The following is a 20,790-nucleotide window of genomic DNA, read 5'->3' as shown; positions in this document are numbered from 1 at the left end:
GAGTCCGAGCCTCAGAAGGCCTATTTGGGGCTCAATTTTTTTTTAAACATGCATCGGAGCCAGTAGAATCAGACCCCAGGGACCATGGACATTGGTGGCATTAATGGTCCTGCAACAGAGTTGTGGGAGAAAAGCAGGCAGTGAGCAAAGCCCCATTGGGATGCAATGGTCCCTCTGTCCTCCGGAAGCCATAAAGCAGAGCACATTCTCGGTGTGGCAGACATCCCAATGCCCAACGGTTTTGTTTTGTTGTTTGTTTTTACAAGTACCTCTTTGAAAGTAAATCTGATCAGTTTAATCTCAGAACCATTAAAAGTGATTAAAATCTCATCTTCTAGAAGCTGTTTCAGAAATCCCTAAGGCCTTTTTGTGCATTTCCTTAGAAACAGAGTTCCCATCATGTTCGTGAGGGATGTTTGAGAAAGCAGCTCTTTAGAATCCTCCCCATATTGGGAAGTCGGCTTCCTTGCCAGCAGAGCACTTTTCATTCCCAAACTTGCCAGGGCAGTCCCCAAAACCGCTCAGTTTAGACCAGGGGTTATCAAACTACAGCCCATGGACCCAATCAGATGCTGCTTGGTTTTATGAATAAAGTTTTATTGGAACATAGCCACATCTACCTGTGAATCCTGTCTGTGGACTGCTTTTCTTCTACAGAAACTAGTGGAGTAGTTGCAACAGAAACTGTAGGGTCCCCAAAGTCTAAGATGTTCCTGATCTGGAAAAAGAAAAGAAAAAGTTTGCTGATCCTGGCCTAGGTTATATCCAAAAGGGAAGTGGAGTGGAAAAAAAGAGAATATAGGAGAAAAATATGAGAATTATAGGAGACAATAGAGGGGGGAAGCATATATATATTTAATTTTTTTAAGATTTTCTTTATTTTAGGGAGAGAGCAAGTGAACAAGTGTGGGATGGGGTAGAAACAGAGGGACGAGGACAAGCAGACTCTGAGCTAAGCATGGAGCCCACACAACTCGATCTTACGATACTGAGATCATGACCTGAGCCAAAACCAAGGGTCAGATGCTTAATCAACTGTGCCAACTAGGCATCCCGAAAAAAGCATTTATTTAAAAGACTGCATCACCCTTCTAGCAATCCAATGAGGCTGGCATGAAATACAAGGAAATGGAGGCACAGAGGCTTAAATGCCTGGAACAAGGTCATAGGGCCAGTAAAGAATGGACATAAAATGGGCACTCAGGTCTCTCTGACTCCAAAGTACATACTTTTCAAAAACAAAGCAAAACAAAACACAAAACAAAGTCCATGCTTTTCAACTTGACCCCACACGTAGAAGCCACTGTGTCATCAAGGGTTGACCCCAATATGGTTTGTCATAACAAATAAACATATCCCCTCCTATGAAAGTTCTCTGAATAGTACATAAAATTTACAGGAAGGCACCTTAAATTCTAAGAAAAGCTGTGCACTTGCTGCCTCAACAAGGCTCAAAGACAAGTCCACCAGGGCTGGGCGCTCATGAAAAGCCGCAGTTCTGAGATACTTGTAGGAACACTGGAATTGCGACTCATGACAATAGCATCCCCTAGAACTAGGGCGCTCTCTGAAAACACATCATAAAGTGAATCAAGTCTGTCTTACAAGTCCTCGTCTTTCCTTTGGACGGTTCCCACAAATAGATGTAACATCCCTGGGCCCCCCCCCACCCCCCCCCCTGCTGCCTCATCTTTAAAATGGGAATAATAAAACAATAAAACTAAATACAATGGGAATAGTCAGAGTAACCTAGCTCATAGGGCCCTTCTGCTCTGAATATCAAATGAGATAATCTGCATAAAGCCTCGCCTGTGCCTGGAAGGGAGCAAGCCCTCCATAAACGTTACCTCCAGCACTCCTGAGCTGCCTCTAGCGATGCCTACCTGGACTTTTTATTTTTTTATTTTTTATTTTTATTTTGTAAAGATTTTATTCATTTATTCATGAGAGACCCAGAGAGAGAGGGAGGCAGAGACACAGGCAGAGGGAGAAGCAGGCTCCTTGCAGGGAGCCTGACGTGGGACTCGATCCCGGGTCTCCAGGATCAAGCCCTGGGCTGAAGGCAGCACTAAACCACTGGGCCACCCGGGCTGCTCCTAACTGGACTTTTTATGACAAAGCTCCCAAATCTAGTGTTTCATCCTCTGAGGTACAACTTGCCAGTCCCGTGCTTCTTTCTCTCAAAGCTTTGATATGTTTTGAAGAAATTACTTCTGGGGAAGGGGCAAGGAGGTGGATGTATATAGTTCCTGTTTTGGACCGTGGGCTATCCTCCTGGGAAACACAGGCAGTGATACACGCGGCCTGAAAGTTCCAGCAGTTGTTCAAAACCGAACTGTCCCGAAGATTACTTCTATTCCCCGCCCCGTTCCCCCACGCCCAGCTCCAGGTATCTGGTAATGCCACCTGCACCACACCTGGGCTTCGATCCAGAAGCGGCCGTGGCTGCACTGGCCCCTGTGCGTCCCTACCAGCCCTGCCTCTCCTCGGCCTGCGCCTTCCCACTGCATTCCCACTGCCTCTGCCCTAATTCCTGTCACCAGGGCTCCCCTCCTCCACTCCCTGACTCAGAACTGAAAGGCCCAACGCACGGCCAAGTCCGGGCCTGCAGGAACACCTTCTAGGGCTCTCCAGAGTCAGGATCCGCACACCTGGGCTTGGCACCCGGGGTCACTACGCGTGGCCTGACTCCCCAGGGCCAGCCTTAGCTCCATTACCCTCTCTACAGTCAGGGGCAGCGGTGCTGAAGTACCTGACAAGGAGCCAAAGAAGCGCTGACCAAGCAGACCGGACGTCAGTGGTGCCCTGCATTAACCCTTTATCATCCCTGGTTCTGGGAAAGGCCTGGTCGAGGACCCCCGGGGGGGCCACTGGCTGCCTACCAACCAGTACAGCACATTTCAACACCTAACGACTACCAGACTTCCCTGGGGCCAAACAGAACTTCTGATTCCCCTTACGTGCCCTGCAAGGGCCTCTCTGCATTTACAAATCCAGCCCCTTGTCACAGACCACCGGAACTGCCATTTTTTTCTACCTAGTGCCATGTAGATGTCACCTTTCTCTGTTATTCTGAATTCCCATACCATTTCCCCAGTGTGCCTCTGTTCGAGCACAGCACTGTCCCCATTACAGGATGGGTACCAGCATATATGGGTTATATGATTTGGATTTGCAAACTGCCAACCCACAGACTCATCCCAGCTTACAGATATTTGGTAAACGTAACTTTATTTATTTATTTATTTATTTATTTATTTATTTATTTATTTATTCACTCATTCATTCATTCATTTATGGCTAGAGAGTTCAGCTTTCAAACCTCTGTGTTTTTGGCTTCTCTTGAAGCACGGGTGAGCAGGCCTTGCTAGACCTTGCTAGGCCTACAGGGTCTGTGCAGCAGTTGTCCCCTGCAAAAAGGTGGAGCTGTCTGTTTCCCCACATTGCCCAGCCAGCCTATTTCTCTCTTTTCCATCTCCTGCCTGCTCCCGGGCAGCATTTGCGTTTGCAGCCCTGCTGTACCAAGTTGAGGGCAGAAAGCATCCCTTCTTAATCTTCATAGGGTGCGATGGTTAAAAGCATGGACTTGGGACCCAAACCAGTTAGAGTCCTGCTTCATGCTGCGGCTCACTAGCTGTGTGATTTTTGGCAAGTTACTTAACCTTTCCTTGATGCGGTTTCCTCTTCTGTAAAATGTGAATAATCATGCCGTAGTACCTACTTTATAAGATTCTCGTGAAGGTTAAATGTGTTAATACATATAAAGTACTTAAAATGGTGCCTGGTGTGTAGGAAGAAATCCAACGTCAGCTTTATATACTCATAATAGTTATAGGAAAGGGAGTAGACTATTCCTCACAGAGCCTAGCATACTTAGCAGGCACCTACAAGCACAGTCGGAGGATAAATGAAGACTTCAAATAGTAGGCACAAGAGCCTCACAGAAACTGGGCTCACCCAGATAAAGGGCAGATATGATGGAATGCCCACCAACATGAGTAGCCCGTACGAAATATCAGGGCTACAGGACATTACAGGGCTCCCTCAGTTTGGGCTTTTGGCAAAACATCTACGCATGCATCCCAGAAAAATACTGTTTTATTGAATGGTGGAGATCATTACAGTAATTATCCAAGTAGCAAATCAAGCTTCAGTAAGATAGTCTGAATTCCAAACAGTGGCTCTGAACAAGTTCCCTCTAGAGATGCTTGGAGACAATATGGTGGAAGGGAAGGGAATGGCTGGAAGCCTTGGTGTGGGAGTGCATCTACAGAGAAGCTCCTTATTTTTACTCAGACGGTATGTTCATTTAGAATGACTGGAGGAGGATCAGTGGATAGAAATTGAAATTATGGGGGAATTTAAATTTCTTCTGTGTACCAGACCCTTCCAGGTACAACTTCCAATCTATATCAATGACCATATACTTGTTGAAGAATGTAATAATAGCAATGAAAACAATACCTACATTCAAATGCAGAGAAAAACAGATATTCAGCCTCTAGAAACATCCAGCTCTCTGCAACGTCTCTCAAGAGGAAGATGTAATGGAGCATACCAGGGTGTTCTTGGCCCTATCCCTGAACTTATCGTTAAGGATTCTAATTAAAAAGTGATTTGTTTCCCCACGGTGGATACTTTATGGAGGAGGTTTGGCTAAATTCAAGCCAGAGGAGTGCTCAGAAAGGGAACTTTATCGTCCTCACAAAAGTCCAACAGCTGGAAGAGATTTTATACCCTTTCTCATTAAGGTAGATTTTTTTTTTTTTGTCTTTCTGGAATCCCTTCAGGAATGACCTCAGGGAGGATGATGTCAGTGGATCATCATCCCAGGGCCAAAAGTTCTTCCTTCTAACAACAAGACCCCAGAACCCCACCTAGAACTGACCCCGCCCAGACTCAGGCACCTTTTTCCTCAGGCCACAGCTCAACCCTGACTTAGGGGAAAGGTGAGCTGTGATGGTTTTGAAAGCCCAAGTCTGGCATCGTCTGAAACTCATGTGATCACAAGTTCTCAGCCCCAAATTTGGAAGATCTCCAAGGAAATTTCTCTCCAGAGTACCAAAGGAAGCCAAGAGAGATTACAACATCTGGGACCACTGCACATTTAAAGGTGATGATTGTTTAGGCAAGTGATTTACTGGTGACCTGCGGGGAAAACCAAGTCAAGCAGAGGAGGGGACTGACGTGGCAGGAGGAGCGAGCCAGTAAAGGCCGTGTGTATGAATCACAGCTGGCCCTGCGCCAAGACCAAGTACCTGTAGCGTAGTAAAGGGCACTGGAAGAGAGAGCAGGGGAACCAGGTTCTGGTCTCCTGTCTGCCACTTCTTTTCTCTGTAACCTTACATTAGCTGCTTCTTTAGACCTTGTTTTCTTCCTCTATAGGATAGGAGGGAGGAGAGAGGTCAGTAGCTGGATCTCAAATGCCTTCAGGGACCAAGCCGGGAATGTCAATGAGTGAAGGAGCTTGGGTGAGGCAACGGGGAGTCAGGGTATGTTGGTGACCTCGCTGATCAGAATGTACACTTCTGGCTAAAGGCTCTCAGGTGCACAGCTGTGAAATCACTGCTCTAGCTGCCACACCTCTGGTCCCAAGTGGCCTTTGGACTATTATCTTCAGACCCAAGGAAGGGGTGATGCCCAGGGCCACATTCTGCTCCAAGACTCTTGGTGTCAGAGATCCTAAAATGGGTCCAGTAAAGAGTCACACCATACTCTTGCCTTAAATGCAAAGGCGATGGGGTCAAGGATTGTTTGGATTAAAAGCACGGGCTTGGAGCACCTGGTGGTTCAGTGGTTGAGCATCTGCCTTCGGCTCAGGTGGTGATCCTAGGGTCCTGGGATCGAGTCCCATATTGCGCTCCCCACGGGGAGCCTGCTTCTCCCTCTGCCTATGTCTCTGCCTCTCTCTGTGTGTCTCTCGAGAATAAATAAATAAAATCTTAAAAAAAAAAAAAAGCATGGGCTTTACGGCAATCTGGGCTCAAGTCCTCTGCTCAATCATTAACAAGTAGTCTTGTTTCTACTTCCAAAATTCAGGAATTTTGAAAACCAAAAGATTTTCTTTAGGTTTGTGGAAAATTCAATTGGTGGCAAAGCTGATCTGAACCATTTAGAGATATTACTTTTACCAGGGGTCAGCACATTTCTTTTTTCCGTAAAGGGCCAGACAGGAAATAATTTAGGCTTTGCAGGTCACAACTGCTCAGGTCTGCCCCTGTAGCATGAAAGCAGCCATAACAAATAGGAGGGGCTGTGTTCTAACAAAATGGATTTACAAAACAGGTGGGATTTGGCCTAGAAGCTATAGCTTGCTAACCACTGATGTACATGATTTGGCATGAATGTATACACATTTTGCTGCAGAAATATTAATGATTCTGATTATGACTGCTCTCCTAAACACTTCTGGTGTTGTGTTAGATAGAAAAAGATAGAATAATGTCCTCCAAAAATATCTATGCCTAATTCCTGAAACCTGAAAAAAACATTATCTTATATGGAAAAATGGACTGAGTGGAGATCTAATTGAATGAAGGACCTTGAGATAGCAAGATGAGCTGCATTATCCATGTGGGCCCACTGTGATCACAGGGCTCCTTCTAGGAGGGAGACGGAGGGCTCAGAGCAACAGGAGCCAAAATGGCAGTAGCAGAGGTCAAAGAGAAAGAGTAGACTGGAAGAAGCTATGCTGATGGCTAGGAAGCCAGAGGAAGAAGCTGGAACCAAGGACTGTGGGTGGCCTCTAGAGCTGGAGAAGGCAAGGGGACAGATATCCCCTGGAGCCTCCTCAAGGAACGCATCCCTGCCAACCCTTCGATTTCAGGCTTTCTGACCTCCAGAACTGTAAAATAATGAATCTGTGTTGTTGTAAGCGATTAAGTTGGTGCTTATTTATTACAGCAGCAACAGAAACTAATACAGAGATATAGAGTGATATGTGGCGTATGCACTAAATTTCCTTTCTAGAAGAGAAAATTTTGAATATAAAACTCTTGTCCTGAGAGTGTCAGGCACTGGCTTGTGGATTTATGGTTGTATGATCTTAGTCAGATCTTTCAGCTCCTTAAATCTCAGGTTCCTCATAGACAAGATGCGCATACAGTCACATCTTCCCTCAAGCTCTTTGTGAAGGACAGGGGGGTACTCTTCCTAAATCCCCCTTCAAGGGAGGCCTTGGTGCCCTGGGAATGAGAAGTGCAGTTGGTAGATCAGCTGAAAACCCATCAGTCCTGAGGGACTGTCTCAGCTGCAGAGAGCCCTTAAAGGAGGGGGCACATCTATGTCTGATTGACAAGGGGGGGAAAGGTAGAAAGGCCTGGCCACTTCCAAAGCGCTGAGCCTTGAAATTTCTAATTGTCACTAAGCATTTCACTATAAACTTTTTAAATTGGGGAGTCAATGTGGGTGCTTCAAAATAGTTCACCAGAGTCATAAGACATGCCTAGTCTTCGGAAAGTTAGGTCGAGCTAAAGATTGTAGTAAATTTTTTTGAATGAAGAGGGTTTGTGAATTAATTATAAAAATTCAAGATATAAATATTTTGCTTTATTTTTATCTTTAAAAAAAGATTTTATTTATTTGTTTGTTTATTTGAGAGAGAGCAAGAGTGAGAGAGCAGAAGCAGGGAGAATGGCAGAAGTAGGCTCCTCACTGAGCAGAGAGCCAGATGTGGGGCTCTATCCCAGGACCCCAAGATCATGACCTGAGTAGAAGGCAGAGATACTTAACTGACTGAGCCACCCAGATACCCCCAAAATATAAATATTTTAAATTATTATAAATAAGCCAGTGTCTTTTCAAACAGGAGGTTATTGAAATAACACAATGATTAAATCAAATGATAAAAACATGAGGGTATTTTAAAGGAAGGAGGGAACTATCAACTCCTGTCAATGGGGTAAGCCACACCTACAAACTTCAGCTAACCCTTAAAGGCAAAGCTGGATGCTCATGGCCCAACCATGTACACCATATACACCCAACCCTGGTGTATAACTGTGTGTCCTCAATCTACCTACCAAGCTTCCACCTAATGTAGCTTTAACCTCTAGAGATTGTATTGAACTTTTAGCCATTATAATTGAATTTGCATCCACAGGCTCAGTGGGAAGCTGGTGATGGGAAATTTACCATAATTTAGAAGCTTCTAGAAAGAGATGAACAAAGGAGGGGAGAAGTTGCTTCATTGAATTCAGTCTTCTTCCAAAACTAGGTGGAGAATTTGGAAAAAGAGGAATCATAGGAATGAGGAATCACAAAACTTTCAAATCAAGACAGCTTAACACAGAGAAATTTCAGGCAAACAGAGACTTTTCAGAAGAAAAAAAAAATCCATGGTTCTTCTGTGGGCACATTGACTGGAAGCTCCTGGCATTCCTCTAATTTTCTTTTCAGTATCCCAGAAACACCGGCAGTAATCGTAGCCTGGACATTTCCTACTGTTCCTTCTAAATCCATGCTGTGCCCTTTCTCAACTTGCTTTGTGCCTTGTTCATATCTTCCCCCAGTTTCTTTTGTGTTCTGGAGCACCAACATGAGGACGTCAGAGGGAGGGAAGAGAAGGAGGTCAGGATGCTGATTTCCCTACCCTCCTCCTCAAGGCCCACCATGGTGGCAACATCCATCATGACCATTTTGTCAGGTGGTCCTCTCTACAAAACTCTCTCAGTGTCAGGGTTCTGGTAAGCCTCTCCCCACTCCCCCCTTCCCTGGCCAGGGGTGTAATAGCCCTTGGTAAAACTGCACTCTCCCTTTAAATGTCCCTACAGCCTGCCTATACTTTGTAAACAGTCTATTAAATTCTCTCCAAGGTACCAGTCAGAGTCTGCCATTTGCTTCCTGCCATGAGCCTCACTGGTATAAATGATATGGGGATTATTAAACACTTACTGTAAGCTCTGCAAAGGCTGTTTCATTTAATCCTCCTCTCCAACAATTCCATGAAGTGGGTATTGTTATTCTGCCGTACAGTCAATGACTCTCAGACCTAGAGAAATTCCAATTCACACAATCAGAAAATAACAAGCCATGACTGGAACCCAGGCTGTTTGAGCACCAACTATGATTTGAACCACTATGCTATACTGCCGTGATGACCATCCAACCTCACCATGTGCACAACTTCAGCAGGTCAATAATGTATTTTAAAGAAACTGGTTCCCTCCCACTGCCCCTCAGCACCAAAGAGATTAGTAGCTGGTCTACACCTGATGAAAATGAGCAGCATTATTGCTGACACCTCTCAGAAGTACTCACTGCAAGCAGCCTTTCCTCACCCTTTCCTAATGGGCTAACACAAGTTTTGAATCCATGAGGTCTGCAGGCACTGGAGTGTAAGTGGTAGCAGGAGAAAGAGAGCACAAGAGAACGAAAAGGTCTAGACAGGCAGGTCATGCTTAAATATCAAGTCATTCCTACCCAGTCTTTGGTCTGCAGTAAGAGGGTGGCAGACGTACACGCTTTGAGTGTTGACCTTTGAAATCGAGAGCAAGCTTTTATAGACAGGATCTCATCTCTTGTCCAACAGAGGGAGAGACTTACGTGCTCTAGATAATGAAATTTTTGTCTGCCAAATTAGACCAGCCAGCGGCCCTTTATCTGTAAACCAGTGGTTCTATAAACTGCAGTCTCCACTTAATGCCACCACAGATCTTTGCAGCCTCACATTTCTTTTTCAAAGCCTTCTTGAATATCTTGCACATACAGATGACCTTTAGACTCCATTTAGCAAGTTCTTAAATCTATGCTATCCCGCTGGGATTTGGGTTGGAAAAGTATGAACTTTACTATTAATCTCAGTGAGACCCATTGTTGTCTCAGTTAGGCCTCTTTGCTGTGGGCAACAGAACCCAACTCTGGCCAATGTAGGCAAAGAGGAACTTCTCGAGAGGATGTCCAGGGATTGCGGAATTTACAGGAGACCTCTGTGATTTTTGGAGACTGGATTTAGGACCAACAGGAACCAAGCAAGCAGGGAGGTGAGCTGCAGTCTGGAACCTAGAACAGTCTGATCCAAATGTCTTTAACTCTGTGAGAGCCTTCTAAGCTGTCCCTCCTCTTGTACTCTTGGGACCCGAGAAAATGCCTGAGGGACTCAGCTGAGGTCTTATACTCTCTATCCCACATCACCCCCTCCCTCTCCACCAGCTGGCTTTCCCTGTGGGTAGTGGTCACCAGAAATTGCCCTCTGCAGAAGCTGCAGTCAATGCTCATCTTTATCCCCTCATCCTACACCAGAAGCTACCTATAGGTTCACCTATGTATAGACTGTTTCTCTCTCTGGCCAGTGAGCTACCCTCAACCAATGAGGGACAGGGTCTGGAAGATCAATAATCCAGCCCCCTTGTCCTTCAAAAAGAAATTCTGAAGTATGTTCCTTCTCAAAAGGTCCTCAGTGTGATTGAGTCCAGTTGCCCACAGTGATGACCAGAGTTTTAGTGCAAATAAGAAACTGTGGCCTCCTTTCCATGTCCTACCTCCACACTCTCTCAGGGTTTCCTGGAACCTTTGCCCAAATAACCACTAGCACTTAAGTCCCTGTCTCAAGGTCTGCCTTATAGGAACCCAAAGGAAGACATTTTAACCAGATTTTCTACATAAGGGAAGAATCACATCCCTGATAGAAATTCCAACTGTGAGGTGAAGGGAATTGGAGTAGTTGCAAATAACAAACAACTGCCACATCCATTCACAACAATACCCCCCCAAAAGGGTGTTTTTTTCATAAGACTTTTAAGAAGGGGAAAAATTATTGAAAATGTTTCCTATTATAAGTTTTAATTTTGCTATTTTATTTCAAGATGGATTAAGTAAGACTCTCAAGTTGTACCATCATGTTTTAGTTATCAATTGCTTTTCCCAAAACATGTAGCTTAAAACAATAAACATTTACTATCTCACAGTTCCTGTGGGTTAGGAATTTGGGAGCAGCTTCGTTGGGTTGTTCCAGCTTAGTGTCTCACAAGGTTGCAGGCAAGATGCCAGTGGGGAACCACTGTCATCTGAAGGCTTGACTGAAGCCTCCAGGATGGCTTGTTCCCATGGCTGTTGGCAGGAGGCCATAGCTCCTCACCACATGGACTTCCCTATAGGATCGCTGAGTGTTCTCCTGACGTGGCAGCTGGCTGCCCTGAGTGAGTGATCCAAGAATAGCATGATGATGGAAGCTGTGGTGTCTTTTAAGGGCCAGCTTCAGAAGTCACATCGTTTTTTTTTTTGTTTTTGTTTTTGTAGAATTCTACTGGTTACACAAGTCAGCCCTATTCAAAGTGGAAGTGTTGGACATAAGAATTTAAATATCAGGAGATAGATAATACCACGGGCCATGTTAGAGGCTGGCTATGAAGTATCACTTTCTTTGAAAGCAACCCACTCTTTTGGAAGTCTTTAAGAACATGACTGATAATTCTACCGAGTAGAGTCAGGGACCCTCATCTTACATCGGGTGGGTCTACACTAGATGCCTTAGGGTAACAGTTTAACATGTAGCCCAATTGTTTTGCAAAAAGAAGGACCTTGGGATCCCTGGGTGGCGCAGCGGTTTGGCGCCTGCCTTTGGCTCAGGGCGCGATCCTGGAGACCCGGGATCGAGTTCCATATCGGGCTCCCGGTGCATGGAGCCTGCTTATCCCTCTGCCTATGTCTCTGCCTCTGTCTCTCTCTCTCTCTGTGACTATCATAAATAAATAAATTAAAAAAAAAAAAAAAAAGAAGGACCTTGGTGCAATTCATTTCACTTGTGCTTATGATTCTGGCCTGGAGCCTGAGGATAACCAGATCTCCAGAGCTGGAACCAAAATGTGACTTGTGCTGGATAGACTTGTGTTTGGATAGACAATGTCTCCCCTGCCAATACTTTCCTTCCTCCTCCATGGAGATCCAATCCCAAACTCCAGCATGAAATAAACAAAACAGGGAAAATTCCTTTGTCAGCCCACCAGAACCTAGTAAAAACAGAGCCATATGCTGCAGAACCCAACCCGGAAATTCCAGCTTAACATAAAAAATATAAAATACCATCCTCAACGAGCCAAGCCTTTATAAAGAAGATGAGTGACTCTGCCAACCCAAATAAGTGGGAAGGCCACATGAGTTAAAGCTCCAAGCACATTTTAGAACTACCCTCCTCCCCTCCCCACCACCAAATCATAAATCTAATGTAAGGAAGGCCTGGATAAGGGCCTGGGAGATTATCTTTCATGGTGTTTCTCTTACCAAGAGCCTAGGATTCAATCTGTACGTGTTGTAGATTATACTGACCCAGAGCTCAAAGGGAGAATAACATCATTACCTGAGAACCAACCCCTAAAAATAGGCTCTAACAAGGGCATTTCTTTTCATGAGAAATGGAAATTGCAGATATTTGGAAAAGCACTGACATGTATACAATAGCCCTATCATATGCATTGATTTAAATAGTGGGTCATTTCACCACAAATTTGTGACATAAATACAATGATTCAGATGACAAAATGCCAGAGATACACAACACTACAAAGCTCTTTCACAGAAATGCTAATTGTGTGCTCTCTTGGCCCCTAACTCAGTAACTAGTAACCATGTGGTTGCTCAGGCCAGAAAACTGAAAGTGTCCTTGACATTTGTCTTTTGTGTGCTCATGCTCCACTTCTAATTTATTATCAAGGTGTCTGCATCTTACACCTTCCTCAGTGTTTTCCACATCTCTCCATCACCATCAGTCTACTCAGGCCTTTGGGTGGTGAGCTGCAGGCATCTTGAAACTGTTTTCCCAGGATGCTTGGGTGGCTCCGCGGTTAAGCGTCTGCCTTTGGCTCAGTGCATGATCCTGGAGTCCCAGGATCAAGTTCCACATTGGGTTCCCTGCATCCAGCCTGCCTCTCCCTCTTCCTATGTCTCTGCCTGCCTCTCTCTCTCTCTCTCTCTCTCTCTCTCTCTCTGTCTCTGTCTTTCATGAATAAATAAATAAAATCTTTAAAAAAAAAAACAAAACTATTTTCCCCGAACAAAATGGTCGGTCATGCCCCTCCTCTACAGTACTTAGCATTTGTTTCTGCTGCAAGGGACAAACTCAAAATAAAAATGCAGAGATGTGATTAGCAATTCAGGGGTGGTGTGACATTCCTCAAACCACCAGAGATCCAGCCTTCATTCTTGTGTTTTATGATGTAGCTTCTGTTCCAAGGTCACCTCATGGTTCACAATGTCTGCCAGAGCTCCAGCCAACACATCTGCATTGCAGCTAGCAGGAATAAGGAAAACATTGAAGAACATGCTCTCTTCCTTAATGGGTACTTCCCAGAATTGTGCACGCAAACCTTTATGTTACATTGTCCATAACTTACACAACCACACTTGGAGGCAAGGGAAACTGGGAAATTTAGTCTTTATACCTGTCATGTGCAAATCAGGGCTGTTATTACTAGAGTAGTAATTGGGAAGCACATATCGGCAATTCCCCAGTAGGGACTTGCTTCTCCTGTTATGCAGAGAGCCTGGTTAAGGTGTCTTAGTTTGGTTTCCCTAAAGTAGACCTTGAGACAGTTTGTGGTCCTCTCCTTCCACATCATTTCAGCCAGAAAATGCTCTTTATATGCCCTTTGAGGACTTACTCCTGGAGATAAAGAGTTTAGTTTGATCATACAATGAGAAGCCACTATGGGGTTTTGAACACGAGAGTGACAAGATCAAATTTTCAATGTTTTCAAAGATCGTTTCCGCTACTGTGTAGGACAGATTGTAGTGAAGTAAGCACCAAGCAGGGAGACTATATGCGAGAATATTACAGGACTTCAAGGGGCAGCTGAAGGCATCTAGGTACAGATGACAGGGATAGAGGTACAAGAGAAGGACAGATTTGGGTCATATTGTGGGTATACAGCCAATAATACTAGCTGTCGGAAAGACCCCACAAAGGATCGTGGATGAGGACGCCACTCTTTGAGGACTGGCTGGAGGAGGGGCAAGCCCACAAAGGGAAAGAAATCAAAACTTCTTTTTAGGATGAGTCAGCCATACGTAGCAGGCATCCAAATGGAGACATCACGTAGGCCAGTAGCCCGTTAGTTCATGAGCCTGGTGTGCAAGCACAGGGCCATGGCTAGAAGTGTATTTTTCAAATTCACAAGCACATGGCAAGATTTAAAATCACTGAACTGGGTAAGGTCACCTGTGGAGGGTATAGATGAAAGAAGAGGCAGGGAGAGGCTGGGGGGATGGAGGACAAAGCCTTCATGCACTCCAACATGTACCAACTCTAGGTCCAAGGACATGGATCCTGGAAAGATTCATTCCCCACTGCGTAAAATGGGAACATGTCCTGGGACAACATGCAGTGCTTTAAAAATGGAAACAAAACTAACTAACTAACTAACTAACTAACTAAATAAATAAATAAATAAATAAATAAAAATGGAAACAGTCCTTATTTCTGCATCAAAAAGTAAATAATTTGAAGCAACAGATTACCTTTATCCAGTCAGCTGAAATGTTTTATAACCAACTGCTAGAAAAACAAGTTGTGGTTTGATTGGGTTTAATATAACTCTGTTTTGTGCTTGCTCTCTCTTTTTTCGTATTAGTTTATGTGTTTGGGCAGAGCCCATGAAACATCATATAAATGTAAAAATTGTTATTAAAAGCGTTCATAAAAGCTCCTTCATAATTCTCTTGTTTTATGTTACAAATGACATCCCAAAACAGCCCCCACGGAAAAGGATTTGGAAGATAAACATTTAAAAGAGAAGGAAAAAAAAGTCTTTTTTTTTTTTTTACATTGAATACTATTCATCATATTTTTTACATTTTTCTGCATGTCATGATAAAGAAAGAAAGAAAGAAAGAAAGAAAGAAAGAAAAGAAAAGAAAAGAAAAGAAAAGAAAAGAAAAGAAAAGAAAGAAAAGAAAAGAAAAGAAAAAAACGGAAGGGCACCTGGGTGGCTCAGTTGGTGGGTTGTGTCTACCTTAGGCTCAGGTCATGATCAGGGGGTCCTGGGATCAAGTCCCGCTGCATCAGGCTCCCTGCTCAGTGGGGAAGCCTGCTTCTCCCTTTCCTTCTCCTGCTCCCTCTGCTTGTGCTCGTGCTCTCTCTATCTCTCGCTCTCGCTCTCGCTCTTGCTTTTGCTCTTGCTCTCAAATAAATATCTTTAAAAAATGAAAGGAAAAATGGCTAATATTACTTAAGCGCCTACCACACACAAGGCACTGTGATTATTACTGTGTGCACTACCTCATTTGATTTTTCTCCAACTCTCCTAAGAAGCGGGCATAACGCACATTACAGTGGAAGAAGCCGAGGCCCAGAGAGCGTGCGTTAACTTGCAGGCTGGACGGCGGCAGAACTGGTCTGTAAACCCAGGAGCCCATGCCCTAAGCTTTTATCCTACTGTTTCAGAACTGCTTCTTCTATACTCTGTTTCCTACTGCTGCTGTAACAAATTAACACAAACAGGGATTTAAAACAATGCTAACTTTTATCTTACAGTTCTGTAGTTCAAAGTCCAAAAATAGATCTTAGGGACTAAAATTAACATGTCTACAGAGCTGTGTTCCTTCCGGAGGCTCTAGGGGAGAATCTATTCCTGCCTGCACAGTCTTAACAGAGTTTTTGAATCAGGGGGTCTGGGAGGAGGCCTGAGGATGTGCTTTTCAATCAAGTTCCCAGGAGATGCAGACACTGCTGACCAGAGGACCCTGATTTAAGAGGCTTAAATAGAACGCCAAACATTATATTTCCTCTGTTAAAATAGTGCCGTCCTCTTGTTTTCAAGATGACCCCTGTCTGACTCCATGGCCTTCCCCGAAATAGTACACACCCAGATCCACGAGTTTGGTTTGGTATGTTGCATGGGGCAGGGAGATAATCCCACCACCCACTTCCAACCTGGACCTTCCCATGAGACTGAATCACTATTCCTCAGAACGTGGCCCCTTCCAGCAATGAAAGCAACGTGGCATCTGCTTCCATGCTCACACGTCCTTCTCGGTCTCTGGCCCTCCTACCTCCCTCTTATCTTGTGATTACATGGGCTCACTGGGATCATCAACATTCCTGCCTCAAGATCCTTCCCTTAACCCCACCTACAAAGTTCCTATGCCATGTAGGGTAACCTATCCACAGACCTCGGGAATTCCATGTGGACACCTCTGGGAGCAGTTATTCTGTCTACGATACCTGCCTGCCTCCTCTTTCATGCTCCCTTCTTCCCATTTGAAGAAGAAATTGCACTAAAGCATTTCAAGTTCTTCACTCAGTGTCAGGTCCTATTTCTGGGCCTTTGCTCACCCGTATCTATCAGTATTTTTAGCACAGGAACCATGGGCCTCCACAGAATGGGGTCCCTTACTTCTTGATGAACTGGCCCCTCCCATTTAGTTATTGTCTTCAGGTTGGGTACTCAGACACTGGAAAAATGTGGGGGAAATGGGTGCCTCCCTTGACATTTGATAGCCTGGAGACAAGATTTCTCCCCCTTTCAAACAATTTCTCCCCTCACCTCCACATCTTCCTCCCAAGGAGAGGGAGAGAAAAAAGCAGAGGACCCTGACTTGAGTGAACAAAGATACTTTGCCTTGGCATTCAAGGCCCTTCATAGTCCAACCATATCCTCCATCCCCAGTAATAAGATCCAGCTCCAACCATAGCCAGCTCCTCTCCAGCCCTGAATATGCCCTGCCCTTCCACCCATCACTCCCTTTGCACACACACCGCTCCTTCCAGTGCCTCTGGGCTCCTCTGCCAGGTGAGGATGGACTAATCTTTGAAGAGGGCCCACATGTCATGCGCTTCAAGAAAACTAAGTTGATACTCCTTGTCAAGATTAGTAGGACCAGCTTCTGGGTTCCCAATCACTTTGTTCACACCCACTATTAAGGCAGAGATCTCTCAGCTGAGCTCAGATTAGGCCAGTATAGATAACTTCCAGACTCAGGAAGGTGATGTTCAGGGGCAGGTCTAGCTTCAACCATGGCTGGATCCAGGGTCTCAGACAATACCATCAACTTTGTCAGTTTCCTGTCTCCTTCTCTCTTATCTCCATTCCTTAGTTCTGTCCCCAGATGTCCTCTTATATGCAGCATGGGACAATGACTGCCATCTACATGTAGTCCCAGTTTAGCAAGCCAGTGGAAAACAAGACCCTCTCTTTCAACACACAGATGGCGTTTCCAGGGAGGTATCATTGGCCCTGTTGTTCTTCTATGCATCAGTGAACCCAGTGTTTTGGCCAGGGAAGACAAACTTTTCAGTCATTGGCCATCTGAGGTCATGGGCCTAACCTTGCCCTGAGGATGCAGGGCACTTTAGATGGGCTTCAGTGGGACTCACAGCATGTGGAGGGGATACCCAAAGAAACATGCCGAACAGACCAAAATTACACTATCGTAGACCTCCGCAGCCTAGGGCAGGACCTACCTCTTTGGATTTTTCCTTTATCTGTTTATACAATTAGCTATTCCTAATAATCACTTTGGTGCTACTACTTGAGCACATACTTCTCATTCACTGAACAGCTATTAACTAAATGGTTACTGTGTGCCGGGCACTGTGCTGGGCACTTACTTGGACCCTTACTCCTCACAACAACCCTGGAGGCTGAGCACTTTTTTTTTTCACTGTTGACCAAAATACTTTAATTTTACAACTTTCATGTACAATATGAAGTCCGTAATTGCTTGAAATTCTCACCTGGCTCCTGCTTGCAAAGAGTTCAATCTATATTTTCAGTCTTCATCACCAGGAAGGATACCTAGTTCCTCATCCATCCACTGGGAAGGATCTGGATATGGAAAGTGACCCAGCACAGCATCTGAGTCATGACAAAAAATGCCAGAGAATCCAGAACCACATGGTGCCACTGAAGAACTCGGCCTGGATCACCTGGGACCTGGTCAGCTGGGGAAGCTGTCTACACCGGGGCTCAATATGCACCTTGCCACCAGCATGATGGACTCCACCGCCTCCAGCCGCCCGCTGGCCAGGGCCTCTGAACAACTGGCCTCCAATGTGAACAAAAGACTCCAAGCGCGTCAGAGCCGACATGCCAGTTGGCGCCCGGAGAGCCTTCTCAGGGCCGAGCACTTTCATCACCTGCTCTGCCTACTACTGCCAAGAATAGAAGTGAGGCTCAGAGATCTCATGTGATAAGCCAGGGCCACCAAAAGTTGGATAAAAATAAAAGCAGAATCTGAACAAAAAGTCATTTGGCTCAAAGGACTAGATTCTTCCTATACCCTGTGTGAGCTTCGCGAGGGTAGGGCTTGAGTCTTGTTCATCTCTGTTTTGTTCTCTAGCATCTGGCCCATTGCAAGGCACCCAGCAGGTGCTCAATAAATGTTTGTTGAAGGTGTGAGTCAGAGAACTATAGGAATGTCACACCTGCTGATTCTCTGCCTGACATATTCTGATAGGAGGTAAAGCTGAGTCAGTGGGATCCTCCAAGGCGAAGACTGTGAGGAGCTTCAAAGTGGATGAAGAGGGAAGAAGGTAAGGGAATAAGGCACAGCAAAACTGAGACCTTATTAGTTACTCCAGACAAGGGTGTTATGTATTGAATCGTGTCCCCCATATGCATATGTTGAAGTGCTAGCCCCAGTATTCAGAATATGACCATATTTGGAGAGAGACTCCCTGCAGAGACAATCAAGTCAATATGAGGTCATTAGGGTGGGCCTTTATCCAACATGACCAGTGTCCTTTGTAAAGGGAGAAGTACGACACAGAAACATCCATAAGGAAAGGCGCTGTGGAGACACAGGGGGAACAGAGGTGACTGTAAGCTAAGCAGAGAGGCCTGCACTAGATCCTCCCTCACCGCCAACCCTGGCAATACCATGATCTCAGAATTCCAGCCTCCAGAACCACAAGTTCATACATTTCTATTGTATAAGCCACCTGGTCTGTGGTACTTTGATGCAGCAGCCCTAGAAACTATACACGTAGACTTATGAAGTGTGCCTACATGTGCACACACCCTCACGTGCACACACACATTTTTTTCATTAGCATTAAAAAAAACCCTAGTGAAACAATAATGGATACTTAGCTGATAAATAAAATTTCATTTCTAGACATCACACCCTCCCCAGGAGCATTAGAATAAATGGGCCTCATTTAAAAGAAGTAAAACAACAACAACAACAAAACAAAACAAAAAACCAAACTTTCTGGTCTCCCACTTTCTACACAAAAGGTTCACTCAGGAGAAACCACCATATGAAATCCAAATTTATCCGGGTTTTACTTGGAAACAGCCTCACCGGAATGCAGAAGTGGAGCAAGAGATGAGAGAGACCGTCTGGAACCCATGTGCGTGCTGTTGCTCGGGGAGGGAGCCCAGGGAGGAAGCCAGGAGCTGCCGAGGTGAGGAAATGCCACCAGGTCCCCTGTCCTCTCCTAGGGCCTGGCATTGAGGGTTTTCCAGACATGCCGCCTGCAGGGCTAAACTTGGGACAGTCCTGGGCAAACAGGATGGGTGGTCTGCAGTCCTCAGAAGAGGCTCTGGGGTCAGAGAGCTGCTGCGGGACCCGCAGGTCCCTACCTCAAAGCAGGGCACACGGCTTCGCCTCTCCGGCTTCCCATTCCTCGGCTCTAGCATGGAGACAGAGTTGCCTCACACAGATGCTGCGAGATGGGGCAGGGGCCCGTCTGCACGCACCCTCACCGGCAATGCCCGGCCCTCTCCCGCGCGAAGGCCGGCCGCGCTCTGCGTGAGGCGCCCAGGCCGCAGGAGCTTGCGAGACTGGGGCCAAGGCCCAGGCCAGAGCAGTGCCGGCTCCGTGCCCCCGGTGCGGCCTTCTGTCAACCAGGTTTTAGAGCACCGCATGAATGTTCCAGACTCCCTGAGCTTCAGGCACCTTTCTTTCCTTTTTTTTTTTTTTAAGATTTTTTTTTAAATTTATTTATTCATGATAGACACAGAGAGAGAGAAGAGAGAGAGGGAGAGGGAGAGGCAGAGACTCAGGCAAAAGGAGAAGCAGGCTCCAGGCCAGGACCCCGATGCGGGGCCGAGATCCTCGATCTCGGGTCTCCAGGATCATACCCTGGGCCAAAGGCAGGGTGAACCGCTGAACCACCCAGGGATCCCCCTTCAGGCACCTTTCTGAGAGGTGTTCTCTATGCTCCTCAAAGGCCCCAAGGCCTCTCTCTCTCTCTCTCTCTCTCTCTCTGTTTCTCATGAATAGATAAATAAAATCTAAAAAAAAAAAAAATCATCAGCAAGCTTAGCAGATGTCAAGCAGCCATTTTAGGAATACCCACTATTACCACTATTCATCTGGCGTCTACAGTTCATGAGTGCTGGGAAACCCTGCTTCTAAGGTGGCTAGCTCAGAGACTTAGATTGTGCCCAAGAGCCTTGATACGCTCTTAGTAAGATACCACTTTAGGCCTAAAAATGGATTGAGTCCACCTGTGGACTGTTGTCACTTGATCAAGCCAAAATTTGTTCAAAATGGAAATGCCTCGAAATGAAAATGGAAATGCCTGAAGTACTTCATCAGGTCAGATGAGAGCATTTTAACTCAAGTCAATGTAGAGAGCTGTGGGTGTCTAAAATTATAAACCTCTCCCTGTTGGTTTTTATGTTCGTGGTCTAAGGGGGAAATGGTAAAAGAGAAGTATGCACAATAGCCCAACACAATGGTGTGATATTTCTAGTACATAGAGGATTTTTATTGTACCTTTCCACTGCTCATTTAGCTTTTTATACAAATAGCTAGAGGCAAGCCACCTTGTAACAGAAATGTTTCTGAGATTTGCAACAGGACAAGCCATTTGACATTAACTAAAGTCTGAAGTGCACAGTTGGAAGT

The 20,790-nt window shown here is 45.3% G+C and overlaps 1 pseudogene; it reads right to left on the bottom strand.

Annotated features, from left to right (window-relative positions):
- Positions 1-17,580: 17,580 nt before the first annotated feature.
- Positions 17,581-18,019, bottom strand: LOC129522599 (NADH dehydrogenase [ubiquinone] 1 beta subcomplex subunit 2, mitochondrial-like; annotated as a pseudogene).
- Positions 18,020-20,790: the final 2,771 nt, after the last annotated feature.

The sequence above is a fragment of the Nyctereutes procyonoides genome, unplaced genomic scaffold, assembly GCF_905146905.1.
Source record: "Nyctereutes procyonoides isolate TBG_1078 unplaced genomic scaffold, NYPRO_anot_genome, whole genome shotgun sequence".
NCBI classification, from domain to species: Eukaryota; Metazoa; Chordata; class Mammalia; order Carnivora; family Canidae; genus Nyctereutes; species Nyctereutes procyonoides.
This window is presented reverse-complemented; position numbering and strand designations above follow the sequence as displayed.